The sequence below is a fragment of the Drosophila pseudoobscura genome, chromosome 3 (assembly GCF_009870125.1).
Source record: "Drosophila pseudoobscura strain MV-25-SWS-2005 chromosome 3, UCI_Dpse_MV25, whole genome shotgun sequence".
NCBI classification, from domain to species: Eukaryota; Metazoa; Arthropoda; class Insecta; order Diptera; family Drosophilidae; genus Drosophila; species Drosophila pseudoobscura.
In genome coordinates, this window is record NC_046680.1 from 2486230 (window position 1) to 2501633 (window position 15404).

General features: G+C 43.3%; 1 protein-coding gene across 2 annotated transcripts in view; it reads right to left on the reverse strand.

Annotated features, from left to right (window-relative positions):
- Positions 1–15404, reverse strand: part of Atf6 (bZIP_ATF6 domain-containing protein ATf6) — a 290062-nt gene that overhangs the window by 192103 nt on the left and 82555 nt on the right. The gene's annotated exons all lie outside the window — the stretch shown is intronic.

The following is a 15404-nucleotide window of genomic DNA, read 5'->3' on the forward strand; positions in this document are numbered from 1 at the left end:
TGACAGTTTGGTCTCAAAACTTCGGCACACCCCCGTCCGCCACCGCAAAGAACAAAAATCTGGGGCATCCACAAATCTCAGAGACTATTAAGGCTTGAGCAACCAAATTTAGTATCCCCACTCCTTTTAGATCTCACTATAAAACGTATATCTCAGAATTTCGCCCCACCCCCTTCCGCCCTCACAAAGGGCGAAAATCTGTTGCATCCACAATATTGCAGATTCGAGAAAACTAAGAACGCAGAATCATAGAGAATAACCATATCTGTCCGGTTGCTGAATCTAGATCAGATCAGATAATTTTTATAGCCAAAAGGAACAAATCAATTTGCAGTGGCTACGCAGCGCCCGACGTCACGCTCAGACTGATTTTCTGTCCCTCTCGCACGCACTCTTTGTCGTGTCGTTTAATATTAGCGGCGTCTGCCGGAGGAGAGCCATACTGACTTAGTATCGGGTATAACTGTAGAGTTGCGGTGTCCGCAGCAACTCACAACGTTCCCCCTCGTTTTTTTGTATCATTAACAAAAAAGGGTCCAATAATGTCTTTGAAGTGTCTGAGAAATATGAAAGATGAAAGCCGTTAATGCCATGGCTGACGACATATGTCGTTCCTTCAGTATATTGCTGTTTAGAGCCCCGATTATAATTACGTAAGTATAGCTCACAGATAATTTTGAAATTACATCAGTCACTTGGTGGTAGATTGTATTGCGATGTGGTCTGTACAGACAGCCCAATAGCAATTTAAGAGAACTGCTAGAGGCCGATAATTCTATAAAAAGGTAATGTATTGCACTTTCTGGAGGGTGTTTGCATATTAATTTGGAACTGAGTTTCTTATTTATGTATATAGCAACACTCCCACCATTTCTTCCCAGGGCACGAATCAATATCAATATTCGTTCGTTCTCGTCCGCAGCACTTGTCCGCTTTAACCGCTGTTTCTTCCTCGCTATCTGATAAAGATCGTATGATAGTACTTGGTGATTTTAACTTGCCCGGAACTGTTTGGTCTTCGGTAAACGAGTCTAGTAACCTAGTGCCCATGTCACGACATGACTTTGTTGACGGCCTGCTTGACCTGTCTCTGTCTCAAGTCAATCATGTGAAAAATTCCTTGGGTCGATTGCTTGATCTGAGCATTGTATCGGATCCGACCATTGCCACCATAAAAAAGGTAGCAAGTCTGATGCAAAAAACTATAGATGTATAACAAAGTTATCCGCTATTCCTAAAATGTTTGATAAGGTTTTAACTCCGCACTTGCAATATCTCTGCAAGTCACCTATACATCCAACTCAGCATGGATTTATAAGGCGGCGATCAACCACCACGAATTTGTTAGAGTTTACCTCTTTCATTATTAAAGGCTTTCAAGGTAACTTACAGACGGATGTTATTTACACCGACTTCAGTAAAGCATTCGACTCTGTAAACCATTCCCTTTTAGCACATAAACTTGACCTTTTAGGGTCTCCGCCCAACCTCCTGAGATGGATTTCTAGCTAGGTCCAGGTCTCAAAGAGTCCTCTTCAAAAACTCTATCTCTGCACTAGTAAATGTTTCTTCGGAAGTACCACAGGACAGCCATCTAGGCCCCTTACTCTTCCAGACTCTTTATTAATGACTTGCCTTCAGTATTAACATACTCCCGAGTACTTATGTATGCGGATGATGTTAAACTGTGTCCAGTATAAGGACATTTCATTTCATTCTCGCTTGCAGTCCGATCTCAATAACTTTCAGTCATAGTGTTGTGCTAACTTGGTACACTTGAATGCCTCGAAATGCAATTTTTATACCCGATACTCAAAATGAGTATTGGGGTATATTCGATTTGTGGTGAAAATAGATGTGTGTAATGTCCAGAAGGAATCGTTTCCGACGACATAACGTATATATATTCTTGATCAGCATCAATAGCCGAGTCGGTTGAGCCCTGTCTGTCCGTCCCTATCAGCGCCTAGTGCTCAAAGACTATAAAAGCTAGAGCAACGACGATTTATATCCGGACTTCTGTGATATGTCACTGCTACAAGAAAATTTCAAAAACTTTGCCCCGCCCACTTCCGCCCCCACAAAAGGCGAAAATCTGTGGCATCCACGAATTCAAAGATACAAGAAAACTGAAAACGCAGAATCGTAGAGAATGTTCTAGAGTGTAAAATCTGCAACAGATCGTATAATTATTATAGCCAAAAAACCATTTCATTCTTTCTCGCTCTGTCTCTCTCTAACACACAGGTTTCATGGTCGGTTTTGACAATTACAAAATATGAGTTCAAGGATCTCAGAACCTATAAGAGCCAGAGCAACCAAATTTGGTATCCACACTCCTGTGATATTGGACCTTGACCGTTTGGTCTCAAAACTTCGGCACACCCCCGTCCGCCACCGCAAAGAACAAAAATCTGGGGCATCCACAAATCTCAGAGACTGTTAAGGCTTGAGCAACCAAATTTAGTATCCCCACTCCTTTTAGATCTCACTATAAAACGTATATCTCAGAATTTCGCCCCACCCCCTTCCGCCCTCACAAAGGGCGAAAATCTGTTGCATCCACAATATTGCAGATTCGAGAAAACTAAGAACGCAGAATCATAGAGAATAACCATATCTGTCCGGTTGCTGAATCTAGATCAGATCAGATAATTTTTATAGCCAAAAGGAACAAATCAATTTGCAGTGGCTACGCAGCGCCCGACGTCACGCTCAGACTGATTTTCTGTCCCTCTCGCACGCACTCTTTGTCGTGTCGTTTAATATTAGCGGCGTCTGCCGGAGGAGAGCCATACTGACTTAGTATCGGGTATAACTGTAGAGTTGCGGTGTCCGCAGCAACTCACAACGTTCCCCCTCGTTTTTTTGTATCATTAACAAAAAAGGGTCCAATAATGTCTTTGAAGTGTCTGAGAAATATGAAAGATGAAAGCCGTTAATGCCATGGCTGACGACATATGTCGTTCCTTCAGTATATTGCTGTTTAGAGCCCCGATTATAATTACGTAAGTATAGCTCACAGATAATTCTGAAATTACATCAGTCACTTGGTGGTAGATTGTATTGCGATGTGGTCTGTACAGACAGCCCAATAGCAATTTAAGAGAACTGCTAGAGGCTGATAATTCTATAAAAAGGTAATGTATTGCACTTTCTGGAGGGTGTTTGCATATTAATTTGGAACTGAGTTTCTTATTTATGTATATAGCAACACTCCCACCATTTCTTCCCAGGGCACGAATCAATATCAATATTCGTTCGTTCTCGTCCGCAGCACTTGTCCGCTTTAACCGCTGTTTCTTCCTCGCTATCTGATAAAGATCGTATGATAGTACTTGGTGATTTTAACTTGCCCGGAACTGTTTGGTCTTCGGTAAACGAGTCTAGTAACCTAGTGCCCATGTCACGACATGACTTTGTTGACGGCTTGCTTGACCTGTCTCTGTCTCAAGTCAATCATGTTAAAAATTTCCTTGGGTCGATTGCTTGATCTGAGCTTTGTATCGGATCCGACCATTGCCACCATAAAAAAGGTAGCAAGTCTGATGCAAAAAACTATAGATGTATAACAAAGTTATCCGCTATTCCTAAAATGTTTGATAAGGTTTTAACTCCGCACTTGCAATATCTCTGCAAGTCACCTATACCTCCAACTCAGCATGGATTTATAAGGCGGCGATCAACCACCACGAATTTGTTAGAGTTTACCTCTTTCATTATTAAAGGCTTTCAAGGTAACTTACAGACGGATGTTATTTACACCGACTTCAGTAAAGCATTCGACTCTGTAAACCATTCCCTTTTAGCACATAAACTTGACCTTTTAGGGTCTCCGCCCAACCTCCTGAGATGGATTTCTAGCTAGGTCCAGGTCTCAAAGAGTCCTCTTCAAAAACTCTATCTCTGCACTAGTAAATGTTTCTTCGGAAGTACCACAGGACAGCCATCTAGGCCCCTTACTCTTCCAGACTCTTTATTAATGACTTGCCTTCAGTATTAACATACTCCCGAGTACTTATGTATGCGGATGATGTTAAACTGTGTCCAGCATAAGGACATTTCATTTCATTCTCGCTTGCAGTCCGATCTCAATAACTTTCAGTCATAGTGTTGTGCTAACTTGGTACACTTGATCCAATACAGTTGGTCCTATGTCTAGCGACACCTCGAAAGTAGGGTGGTAGGCGTCTTCAGGTATAGTGAGCGGAAGGGCTCGGGTTAACAACACTATGGTCGGATCCGATACAAATCATAGATCAAGCAATCGACCCAAGGAATTTTTCACATGATTGACTTGAGACAGGGACAGGTCAAGCAAGCCGTCAACAAAGTCATGTCGTGACATGGGCACTAGGATACTAGACTCATTTACCGAAGACCAAACAGTTCCTGGCAAGTTGAAGTCACCAAGAACTATCATACGATCTTTATCAGATAGCGAGGAAGAAACAGCGGTTAAAGCGGACAAGTGCTGCTCATAAATTTAAATATCCGAAGAAGGTGAGATATACGAGCAAGTAATGAATATAGCGAAAGCGGGAAGAATCAGTTTTACACACAGGAATTCCAGTTCCTGTTGAACTTGGACTGTGAAGTGTTCTGACGTGAAGTAAGAGTCCACTGCAATTAGAACCCCTCCTGCACGTCGAGACGAACGGTCCTTTCTAAAAGTTGTGTACCGACCTGCCAAAACCTCGGAACTAAGAAAGTCCGGCTTTAACCAGGTTTTAGTAAACACAATAACGTGGGAAGCAAATGCAACACTATCCCGGAAAAGAATGCTGAGCTTACTACGCAAGCCTCTTACATTCTGATAGGTTACTAAAAGAGAAGTTAGTTTTTTGGAAAGGTTGGAACAAGACGGGAAGTTGAGGAAGAGGAAGTTGAGGTTGAGGGTGGCACACTGGAAAGATTTGGAAGGGATATGGGGGGCCTATTCTTCTTTTTAGCCTTAAACTCCTTCACCACCAAATGCTCCAGCCAAAATTTGGTGGAGCAAATGGTGTCAAATTGAGTTGGGGAGATGCTTATCTTAAACGAGGCTATCTCCCTAGCATAAGAGAAGTTAAATTTCTCCACCTTTAAACCCACGGCTTTTATTTTGCTTTGAATGAAAGCAGTTACATCATTAGATGTGAGGTCAGGGGCCAGCCGTGAAACAAAAACTTGTCGTTTTGGTGGGACTCCCACCAGTGGTTTAGTCACCACAGGTCTAGTACCTGTGGTGGCAATATCCGGAGGTCCGGAACGTCTATTTACTGGTGGGATCGGGATAGACGGGACAACTAGTGAACTTGCGGACACCACGGACACGGACGCTGCAGACGTACTTGGCTGCACATTCTCCGAGGCGATGAATTCGGCTACCGAATCTGCATCGCCAGCAGCTTTCGTTGCCTTTGGAGTGGCAAACGAGATCAACTGCTGTACACTTGGAGTGGTCGGAGTCAATTTTTCGGCGGCGCACGGCTGAGTGACGGTTGGCACTTGCAGGTCCCGCGGAGTGACCTTTTTGCGCCTCGGAGACTCATTCAGCAGTTTTAAACCGCTAAACTGAGCCTCCATGGCTAGGAGCCGATCGTATTGGTTTTTAAAACCAACGGTCAGCTCCTTAAAGCCACTCCGCGTCTGCCTCATGAAAGCCACCATGTCTTTCTCCACCGCACGGCATGCCTCGCAACTGTAATGCAAGCCATTACGTTTGGCTATGGCATCGCTCACGAGGCCAGAAAATCCCGCGCATTTTGCGTGGACTACGCTGTCGCAGAGCCAGCAGGGGACATTTGGCTGATCGTGAGTGATCTGCTTCTTGCAGGTTTTTTTGGCGCAGACCACAGCGAATTCCATTTTATTTTTATTATTCAAATATTTTATTAAAATCAAAAAAATTAAAAATTTCCAAAACAAATTGGTATCAGACCAATGTGCCAGACAACGCTCAAAGCGGAATTGGTAAGAAAAAAAAAGAGAGCAGAGTGGAGAGCGGTTATAGCGAGAGCTACTAGACAGAGAGCGCTATTGCTCAGAAAGTTGAAAGAGCGAGAGAGAAAGAACAGTTATTGAGGTTGAGGTGATAGCGAGAGAGTGATAAGACAACAAAAGCTACCAGACGAGAGCGGACTGCAATGCAATACTCACTCACTGCAACAACACAACACAACACAAGCCGACGCCGAAAAATAAAAAGTTAAATAATATTTTAACACAAATCAAAAGGCATGCACTCGCGTAAATGAATAGGTTTCCAGATTGTGTATTATGTATGCGGATGATGTTAAACTGTGTCCAGTATAAGGACATTTCATTTCATTCTCGCTTGCAGTCCGATCTCAATAACTTTCAGTCATAGTGTTGTGCTAACTTGGTAAACTTGAATGCCTCGAAATGCAATTTTTATACCCGATACTCAAAATGAGTATTGGGGTATATTCGATTTGTGGTGAAAATGGATGTGTGTAATGTCCAGAAGGAATCGTTTCCGACGATAAAGTATATATATTCTTGATCAGCATCAATAGCCGAGTCGGTTGAGCCCTGTCTGTCCGTCCCTATCAGCGCCTAGTGCTCAAAGACTATAAGAGCTAGAGCAACGACGATTTATATCCGGACTTCTGTGATATGTCACTGCTACAAGAAAATTTCAAAAACTTTGCCCCGCCCACTTCCGCCCCCACAAAAGGCGAAAATCTGTGGCATCCACGAATTCAAAGATACAAGAAAACTGAAAACGCAGAATCGTAGAGAATGTTCTAGAGTGTAAAATCTGCAACAGATCGTATAATTATTATAGCCAAAAAACCATTTCATTCTTTCTCGCTCTGTCTCTCTCTAACACACAGGTTTCATGGTCGGTTTTGACAATTAAAAAATATGAGTTCAAGGATCTCAGAACCTATAAGAGCCAGAGCAACCAAATTTGGTATCCGCACTTCTGTGAGATCTCACTATAAAACGTATATCTCAGAATTAACGATACTCTTTATACTCCCTTAAAAATTGCAGCTTCTCTGTTTGGAAGTTGTTTTGGCCTTGTCTGGTAGGGTGGATTAGAGATTAGGGATTAAAAAGAACAAACCTGATGGGGAAACTTCATTAACAGTAACATTCAAATAATAACACGTGCACAATCCTAAGAAGGTGTCGTAAGATCTGACCGCCATTTGCCCGCCAAGCAAGCAAGTCGTGTACAACATACAGAGGAAAAAAATAGTAAAAAACTCGAGTGATACACTATTATTTATTAAACAGTGAGTTTTGTTCACATCATAAACTGTGTCCGCATTGTAAGACAACAATTGACGGTGGAAATAAATGAAGTTAACAATACAACGCCAATTTGAATAAAATACAGTGGAAAAATATTTGTTATTGGTGGTGCTGTGGAAGAAGAATATTTGTTATTGTTCTGAACCACTCTCAGTAAACCAGCATTTAATCATTTCGGTGTCACTGAGAGAATAACATAACCATAACAAAATAAAAGGATGCAAGCAGTGCAGAAGCAAAATGATTGTCAACGCAAGTCGGCAAAGCAGTATACCAATCAGTATAAAGCAGTATTTAAAAGTAAGCAACGCAGTGTAAACCTCTGTCAAGCAGCACCGTAACGGAAAAACATTTGAAGATGGCTCCAGTACCAAAACGTCTGCGAGAACAATCTGGAACTGATATCAAGGGCTTGAAGAGCTCTAGAAAGAAAATATACAGAAAGCCCTGGACAAAATGTTTGCTAAGCAGGCTGAACTAATCACGGAAAATACATTAAAGTCTGAGGGTGTATTGCAGGCCATAGAGGAAAAGTTCACAGCTATCACCAATCAAATTCTTGGTAGGGCAGAAGATGTGAAGAAACTCACTAAACGTGTCCTGCAGTTTGAAAAAGTGGGTGAGGTAATCCACGAAATGGAGCAGCAGATTAACAAACTCAACGAGGGGGAACGTTTTTAGTTGCTGCGGAGACCGCAACTCTACATTTATACCCGATACTTAGTTAGTATGGCTCTCCTCCGGCAGATGCCGCGAATATTGAACGACACGACAAAAAGTGCGTGCGCTGCGTAGCCACTGCAAATAGATTTGTTCCTTTTTGCTACAAAAATGATCCGATCTGATCCAGATTCAGCAATCTCATAGATATGGTCATTATCTATGATTCTGCGTTTTAGTTTTCTCGAATCTGCAATATTGTGGATGCAACAGATTTTCGTCTTTTGTGGGGGCGGAAGGGGGTGAGAGATCTAACAGGAGTGCGGATACCAAATTTGGTTACTCTAGACTTAATAGTCTCTGAGATTTGTGGTTGCCCCAGATTTTCGTCCTTTGCGGGGGCGGAAAGGGGTTGTGGCGAAATTTTGAAACAAACTCGTCTCGGTCCGATATTTTAAGAGTGTGGATACCAAATTTGGTTACTCTAGCTTTTATAGTCTCTGAGATCTAGGTGCTAATGTTTTACTCTAAGCAAAGCCGGCTATGCTACGTGTGTGTTAGAGAGAGACGGAGCGAGAAAAAATGAAGCTGTTTTCTTGATGCTGGCTATAATAATAATACGATCCAATTCAGATTCTGCAGTCTAAAAGATATAGACATTCTCTACGATTCTGCGGTCTAACAACCCCAAGATCATCCACCAGGGTGATTCTCTCAAGAGAACCACCAAAAAGGGTATAGGGAGCCAACAAGGGGCTAGAACGGTAAAATGTCATAGATTTGCATTTCGAGGCATTCAAGTGTACCAAGTTAGCACAACACTATGACTGAAAGTTATTGAGATCGGACTGCAAGCGAGAATGAAATGAAATGTCCTTATACTGGACACAGTTTAACATCATCCGCATACATAAGTACTCGGGAGTATGTTAATACTGAAGGCAAGTCATTAATAAAGAGTCTGGAAGAGTAAGGGGCCTAGATGGCTGTCCTGTGGTACTTCCGAAGAAACATTTACTAGTGCAGAGATAGAGTTTTTGAAGAGGACTCTTTGAGACCTGGACCTAGCTAGAAATCCATCTCAGGAGGTTGGGCGGAGACCCTAAAAGGTCAAGTTTATGTGCTAAAAGGGAATGGTTTACAGAGTCGAATGCTTTACTGAAGTCGGTGTAAATAACATCCGTCTGTAAGTTACCTTGAAAGCCTTTAATAATGAAAGAGGTAAACTCTAACAAATTCGTGGTGGTTGATCGCCGCCTTATAAATCCATGCTGAGTTGGAGGTATAGGTGACTTGCAGAGATATTGCAAGTGCGGAGTTAAAACCTTATCAAACATTTTAGGAATAGCGGATAACTTTGTTATACATCTATAGTTTTTTGCATCAGACTTGCTACCTTTTTTATGGTGGCAATGGTCGGATCCGATACAAAGCTCAGATCAAGCAATCGACCCAAGGAATTTTTCACATGATTGACTTGAGACAGAGACAGGTCAAGCAAGCCGTCAACAAAGTCATGTCGTGACATGGGCACTAGGTTACTAGACTCGTTTACCGAAGACCAAACAGTTCCGGGCAAGTTAAAATCACCAAGTACTATCATACGATCTTTATCAGATAGCGAGGAAGAAACAGCGGTTAAAGCGGACAAGTGCTGCGGACGAGAACGAACGAATATTGATATTGATTCGTGCCCTGGGAAGAAATGGTGGGAGTGTTGCTATATACATAAATAAGAAACTCAGTTCCAAATTAATATGCAAACACCCTCCAGAAAGTTCAATACATTACCTTTTTATAGAATTATCGGCCTCTAGCAGTTCTCTTAAATTGCTATTGGGCTGTCTGTACAGACCACATCGCAATACAATCTACCACCAAGTGACTGATGTAATTTCAGAATTATCTGTGAGCTATACTTACGTAATTATAATCGGGGCTCTAAACAGCAATATACTGAAGGAACGACATATGTCGTCAGCCATGGCATTAACGGCTTTCATCTTTCATATTTCTCAGACACTTCAAAGACATTATTGGACCCTTTTTTGTTAATGATACAAAAAAACGAGGGGGAACGTTGTGAGTTGCTGCGGACACCGCAACTCTACAGTTATACCCGATACTAAGTCAGTATGGCTCTCCTCCGGCAGACGCCGCTAATATTAATCGACACGACAAAGAGTGCGTGCGAGAGGGACAGAAAATCAGTCTGAGCGTGACGTCGGGCGCTGCGTAGCCACTGCAAATTGATTTGTTCCTTTTGGCTATAAAAATTATCTGATCTGATCTAGATTCAGCAACCGGACAGATATGGTTATTCTCTATGATTCTGCGTTCTTAGTTTTCTCGAATCTGCAATATTGTGGATGCAACAGATTTCCGCCCTTTGTGAGGGCGGAAGGGGGTGGGGCGAAATTCTGAGATATACGTTTTATAGTGAGATCTAACAGGAGTGGGGATACTAAATTTGGTTGCTCAAGCCTTAATAGTCTCTGAGATTTGTGGATGCCCCAGATTTTTGTTCTTTGCGGTGGCGGACGGGGGTGTGCCGAAGTTTTGAGACCAAACGGTCAAGGTCCAATATCACAGGAGTGTGGATACCAAATTTGGTTGCTCTGGCTCTTATAGGTTCTGAGATCCTTGAACTCATATTTTGTAATTGTCAAAACCGACATGAACCCTGTGTGTTAGAGAGAGAGAGAGAGCGAGAAATAATGAAATTGTTTTCTTGATTCTGGCTATAATAATTATACGATCTGGTTGAGATTTTACACTCTAGAACATATAGTCATTCTCTACGATTCTGCGTTTTCAGTTTTCTTGTATCATATGACATATCAGTGACATATCACAGAAGTCTGTGAAATATAAGCCGTCGCGTAGCAAATGCCAAAAAAAAACGGCAAAGTGAACACCCAGCCTCGCCAGCCGATCAGTGTTCAGCGCAAGCAGTCGAGTGCAGAGGCGAAATCCCAGTAGGGATACTTAAAACTACCACCCAGCTTCCGTCTGAGAAATTAGAATCCGACATACATCAAGCTTTAGTCTGTCCACAACGACCAACCCAGTAATAAGTCCCTCACAAGGAGTGCAAGAAGGATTAGAGCGTTCCGGCAGGCGGCGAAAGAGATAAATTGCATTCGTTACAAGCAGAAGGACAAGCGTCCATATGCGGAAGTTCGCCTGTTGGATCAAACGGTCTTTGGTCTATTGGATACCGGAGCAGCTATGAGTGTGATAGGCGGAAAGTTAGCAGAACGCGTAATCCAAAGCCGTATTCTTTTTAAGAGAGGAGTTGTAAATGCTTCCACTACGGGTGGAAGGAGGCAAGAGATAGTGGGACGACTGTAAACATCGGTGCAGTAGAAGGGTGCAGTGAAGGACCTTGAGCTGCACATTATTTCATCGCTCAGCCAGGACTTGTATTTAGGGATCGATTTTTGGTCAAGTTTCGACTTATTACCGCCCAGCATGTCGCTGGCAGAGATAGTTCATGAACCGCAGAACCTCAGCCGGGGGGAAATGGACCAGTTGCAAGCGACCATCAATTTATTTCCTTCGTTTTCCGTTTCCGGTCTAGGAAAGACGGCTCTGCTGTCGCTTTCAATTGATGTAGGTGATGCAAAAGCCGTGAAGCAGAGACACTTCCCTGTATTTCCTGCGGTAGAGAAATTGTTATATGCGGAGATAGATCGGATGCTCAGCTTAAGGGTGATAGAGGAATCCAATAGTGCGTGGTCATCACCGGTAGTATTGGTGCAGAAGCCAGGTAACGTAAGGCTATGTTTAGATAGTAGGAAAGTTAATGCGGTGACCAAAAAGGACGCGGATCCGTTACCACAAATTGATGGGATTCTAGGACGTCTTCCTAAGGCGTTGTTTATTTCGAGCCTGGATCTTAAGCATACCTATTGGCAAGTTCCCTTAGAGCTGAACTCACGCGGGGAAACCTCTCTACCAGTATAAGGTAATGCCTTTTGGTCTCACTAATGCTTCGCAGACCATGACAAGGCTGATGGACAAGTTAATTCCGGCCAGTTTAAGAAATTAAGTTTTTGTGTACCTGGACGACCTCTTGATTGTGTCGGACAGTTTTGAGTCACATCGGAGGGTGTTGAGTGAAGTGGCAAGTTACATAAAAGCGGCACGGTTAACGCTGAATGTGGAGAAAAGCAAGTTTTGCATGAATAAGATAAGATTTCGGCCATGTCCGATTTGCCTTTGCCAAAATCCCTAAAGTCGCTGCGTCGTTTCCTAGGTATGGTAGGCTGGTACAGGAAGTTTATAATTTATAATTTATAATTTATATAATTTTAGCGAACCATTCTATGTTCACTGTGACGCTAGCAAGACAGGCGTTGGGGGAGTGCTGGTGCAGAGGACGCCTGAAGGGGACGAATATCCGATTGCGTTTGTATCGAAAAAACTCAACAAAGCCCAAAAGAATTATTCGGTCACCGAACAAGAATGTCTGGCCGCAATAGTTTGCATAAATAGGTTCAGAGCTTACATCGAGGGGCATGAATTTACTGTGATCACTGATCACGCCTCTTTAAAGTGGCTCATGTCACAAACTGACTTACACTCACGTCTAGCCCGATGGGCATTAAAGCTGCAGAGTTTCTCGTTTAAAATCGAGCATCGTAGCGGCAGGCTTAATGTGGTTCCGGATGCTCTTTCTCGCGTAAATGAGGAGGAAGTGGCGACTCTAGACGCGAGCAATGGGTTGTTGGTGGATTTGGAATCGCGAAAATTCAAGGCAGAAGATTACGTGGAGATCGTAGAAAGGGTTAGGGCCAATATTGATAAGTTGTCAGATCTCAAAATTGTAGATAACTTGTTATATCATAGGTCAGATCACGCAACAGGAGAGGTGCTACATGATGTGTTCATTTGGAAACTCTGGATTCCTCAAGGGTTAGTGGTTGAGGTTTTGCGTAACGCGCACGACAATCCACTGGCTTCCCATGGAGGCATTCACAAAACCCTAGAAAGGATACGGCGGTATTATTACTGGCCTGGTTTGGATGCCGATGCGAAGAAGTATATCCAGGCTTGTGATGTCTGCAAGACCACCAAGCCCCCCAACACAGCGTTTCTTCCAGAAATTATATGTAGATTTCCTGGGGCCATATCCCCGTTCAAGAAGTGGACATATAGGCATCTTTATCGTCCTCGATCACTATTCTAAATATGTGTTTCTGAAGGCAGTGAAGAAGTTGAACGCGGACGTGGTAGTCAAATACATGCAGGAAGATCTTTTTCATGCTTTCGGGGTTCCGGAGACCATAGTATCCGACAATGGTACACAATATAAGTCGGAGGCATTCCAAAAGCTACTCCGGGAATATAAAGTTTCGCACACTCTCACGGCCCTGTACGCACCCCAAGCTAATGCTTCCGAACGTGTAAAACGCTCGGTGATTGCAGCAATCCGATCTTATGTACACGAGGATCAGAAGGACTGGGACGAGCACCTCAGCAGTATTTGCTGCGCATTGCGTTCGGCGGTGCATACGAGTCGGAATGCATCTCCTTATTATATGGTGTTCGGACAGCATTTCATCACTTCCGGGGCAAGCTTCTGAGAGCATTGCGGTTGGTGAACGACAGGTCAGCAGTTTTCTCTCGGGAGGATTCATTCGACTTGGTTCGAAGCAAAGCTCTAGAAGTCATGAAAAAACAAAATGATAAGAATGAACGGCAAACTTACGGTCGAGAGACATTTCCTACGATGTCGGCCAGGAGGTGTTCCGAAGAAATTTCAGGCAGAGAAATTTTCTATCAGGGTACAGTGCGAAGTTGGGTCCGCCCTTTCTGAAGGCCAGGGTCAAAAAGAAGATAGGGCAGGCCTACTATGAGTTAGAGGATTTGCAGTGTCGTTACGTAGGACGGTTTCACGCGAAAGAAATTCGTCAGTAAACCAACTGCTTCAAGCTGTCCTGTTATCATTCTTGGGAGACCCCAAAGCCTGTTCTTTTGGGGGGGGGGGCTTTGTAAGGGAAATTCGGAGTTTTTTTGGGGCGCCATCTAGTGCTCAGAGTGGCAGACGAACGATGGGTCAAGGGAAAACCAAAAAGGCGTTAACAGGTCAAAACGTCAGGCTATCTCGGCTGAAAATGCATCCATGGACCTGTTAGAAAATTTGCCGCCAGAACGTTGGCGTCCCTTTTGGCTATTCCCTCGTGAAAGTCAATTGAGTCGGTTGCACATCGAAAAAGGAAAAAGAAAGAATTTAGCAACAGAAAAACTCTAGGAGTTTCTTTGCGAGGTTCTTTGTTGAAGGCGAGTGGGCTATTCAGTCGTAAGAAGCAGTATAGCGCTGAGTCCGATTGGGGTAAGTGCTGCGTGAAAAGAAGAGAAGAAAATATCAAAGAGTTGTCCCATTTGTAGTCTTGGCGCTTAGTAAACCGAGTTAATCAGTGCGGATTCGATCGTCCCAGGAAGCCAGCCAGCAAACAACAGCAGCCGCAAGCCTAACAAAGTGGCTTTTAAACCTTTGGGATTGTCTGAAAAGCGCTCAGCCATCGGAGAAGAGAGCGTGGAAGCAGAGGGAGATGACATTTGGGGAGCGCTCGGTCCCCCCAAGCGGCTAGCTTCCCGAGTCGTTGGGTAATCCACTTTAGTAATCGAGAGCGACGCGTTAGATAAGAAGGGCCCGTCCCTTGGTCGCGAGCAGATCGGCGGAGAGAAAGTCTCGATCTAACACAGTCGGAGATTGGCTGTTGGCCTTTTCTTTGCATTTGCGAACTTTTCACCTGCAGAAGCAGTGGAAAGAATTTGTGCTCTTCCCTTTCGCCCCGGAGGTGGAATGGAAGCAAAGATAACAGAGGGAGAAAGAGAATAGGAGAGAAGAGGGAGCAACGGATTGACGGAATAATTGTATTTGCGATTGTAATTGTGTAATTAATTATGGTTTTTATGCGGAGTTAATTAGGAGAGAATTAGATTTGATTCCGGTAGTGGCTTCTCGTGACTCTCGCCGATCTGCGAACATGATTTCCCCCAACCTTGTGCCCATTTAAGTGTTTTTTCCACCACAGCAGCTTTAGGTACTCATCGAGGAAAGCGCTTTCGCCGATAGAGCCATAAACTGGAGAAAAGGTATGAGTGGACATTGAGTAAATTCTGTTATTAATGTGAATGTAACGTGAAACAAGGGAACTAGGGCCGATCGGTGAGTGAGAGGGCCCACTCGAGTTGAGTTCGTAACATTACGGAGTCAGCAAGCAGATTAGCTTATCCATTACGGACTTGTTTAGAATAGCATGTGTATGACACATAGCTAATTATTTTTAGGAATTTTATACACAAATTTCATTTAGTGAAAAATTATAAGAGTTTTTCTAATTGAATTACCGAAAACTTTGGGTGGCTGTAATTTAAATTATTTATTCGGCGGGGCGAGAAATTGATACGCTCTCATGGAGGCGTCAGCAAAGGCATGTATTTGAATCGGTGACATCGGATCG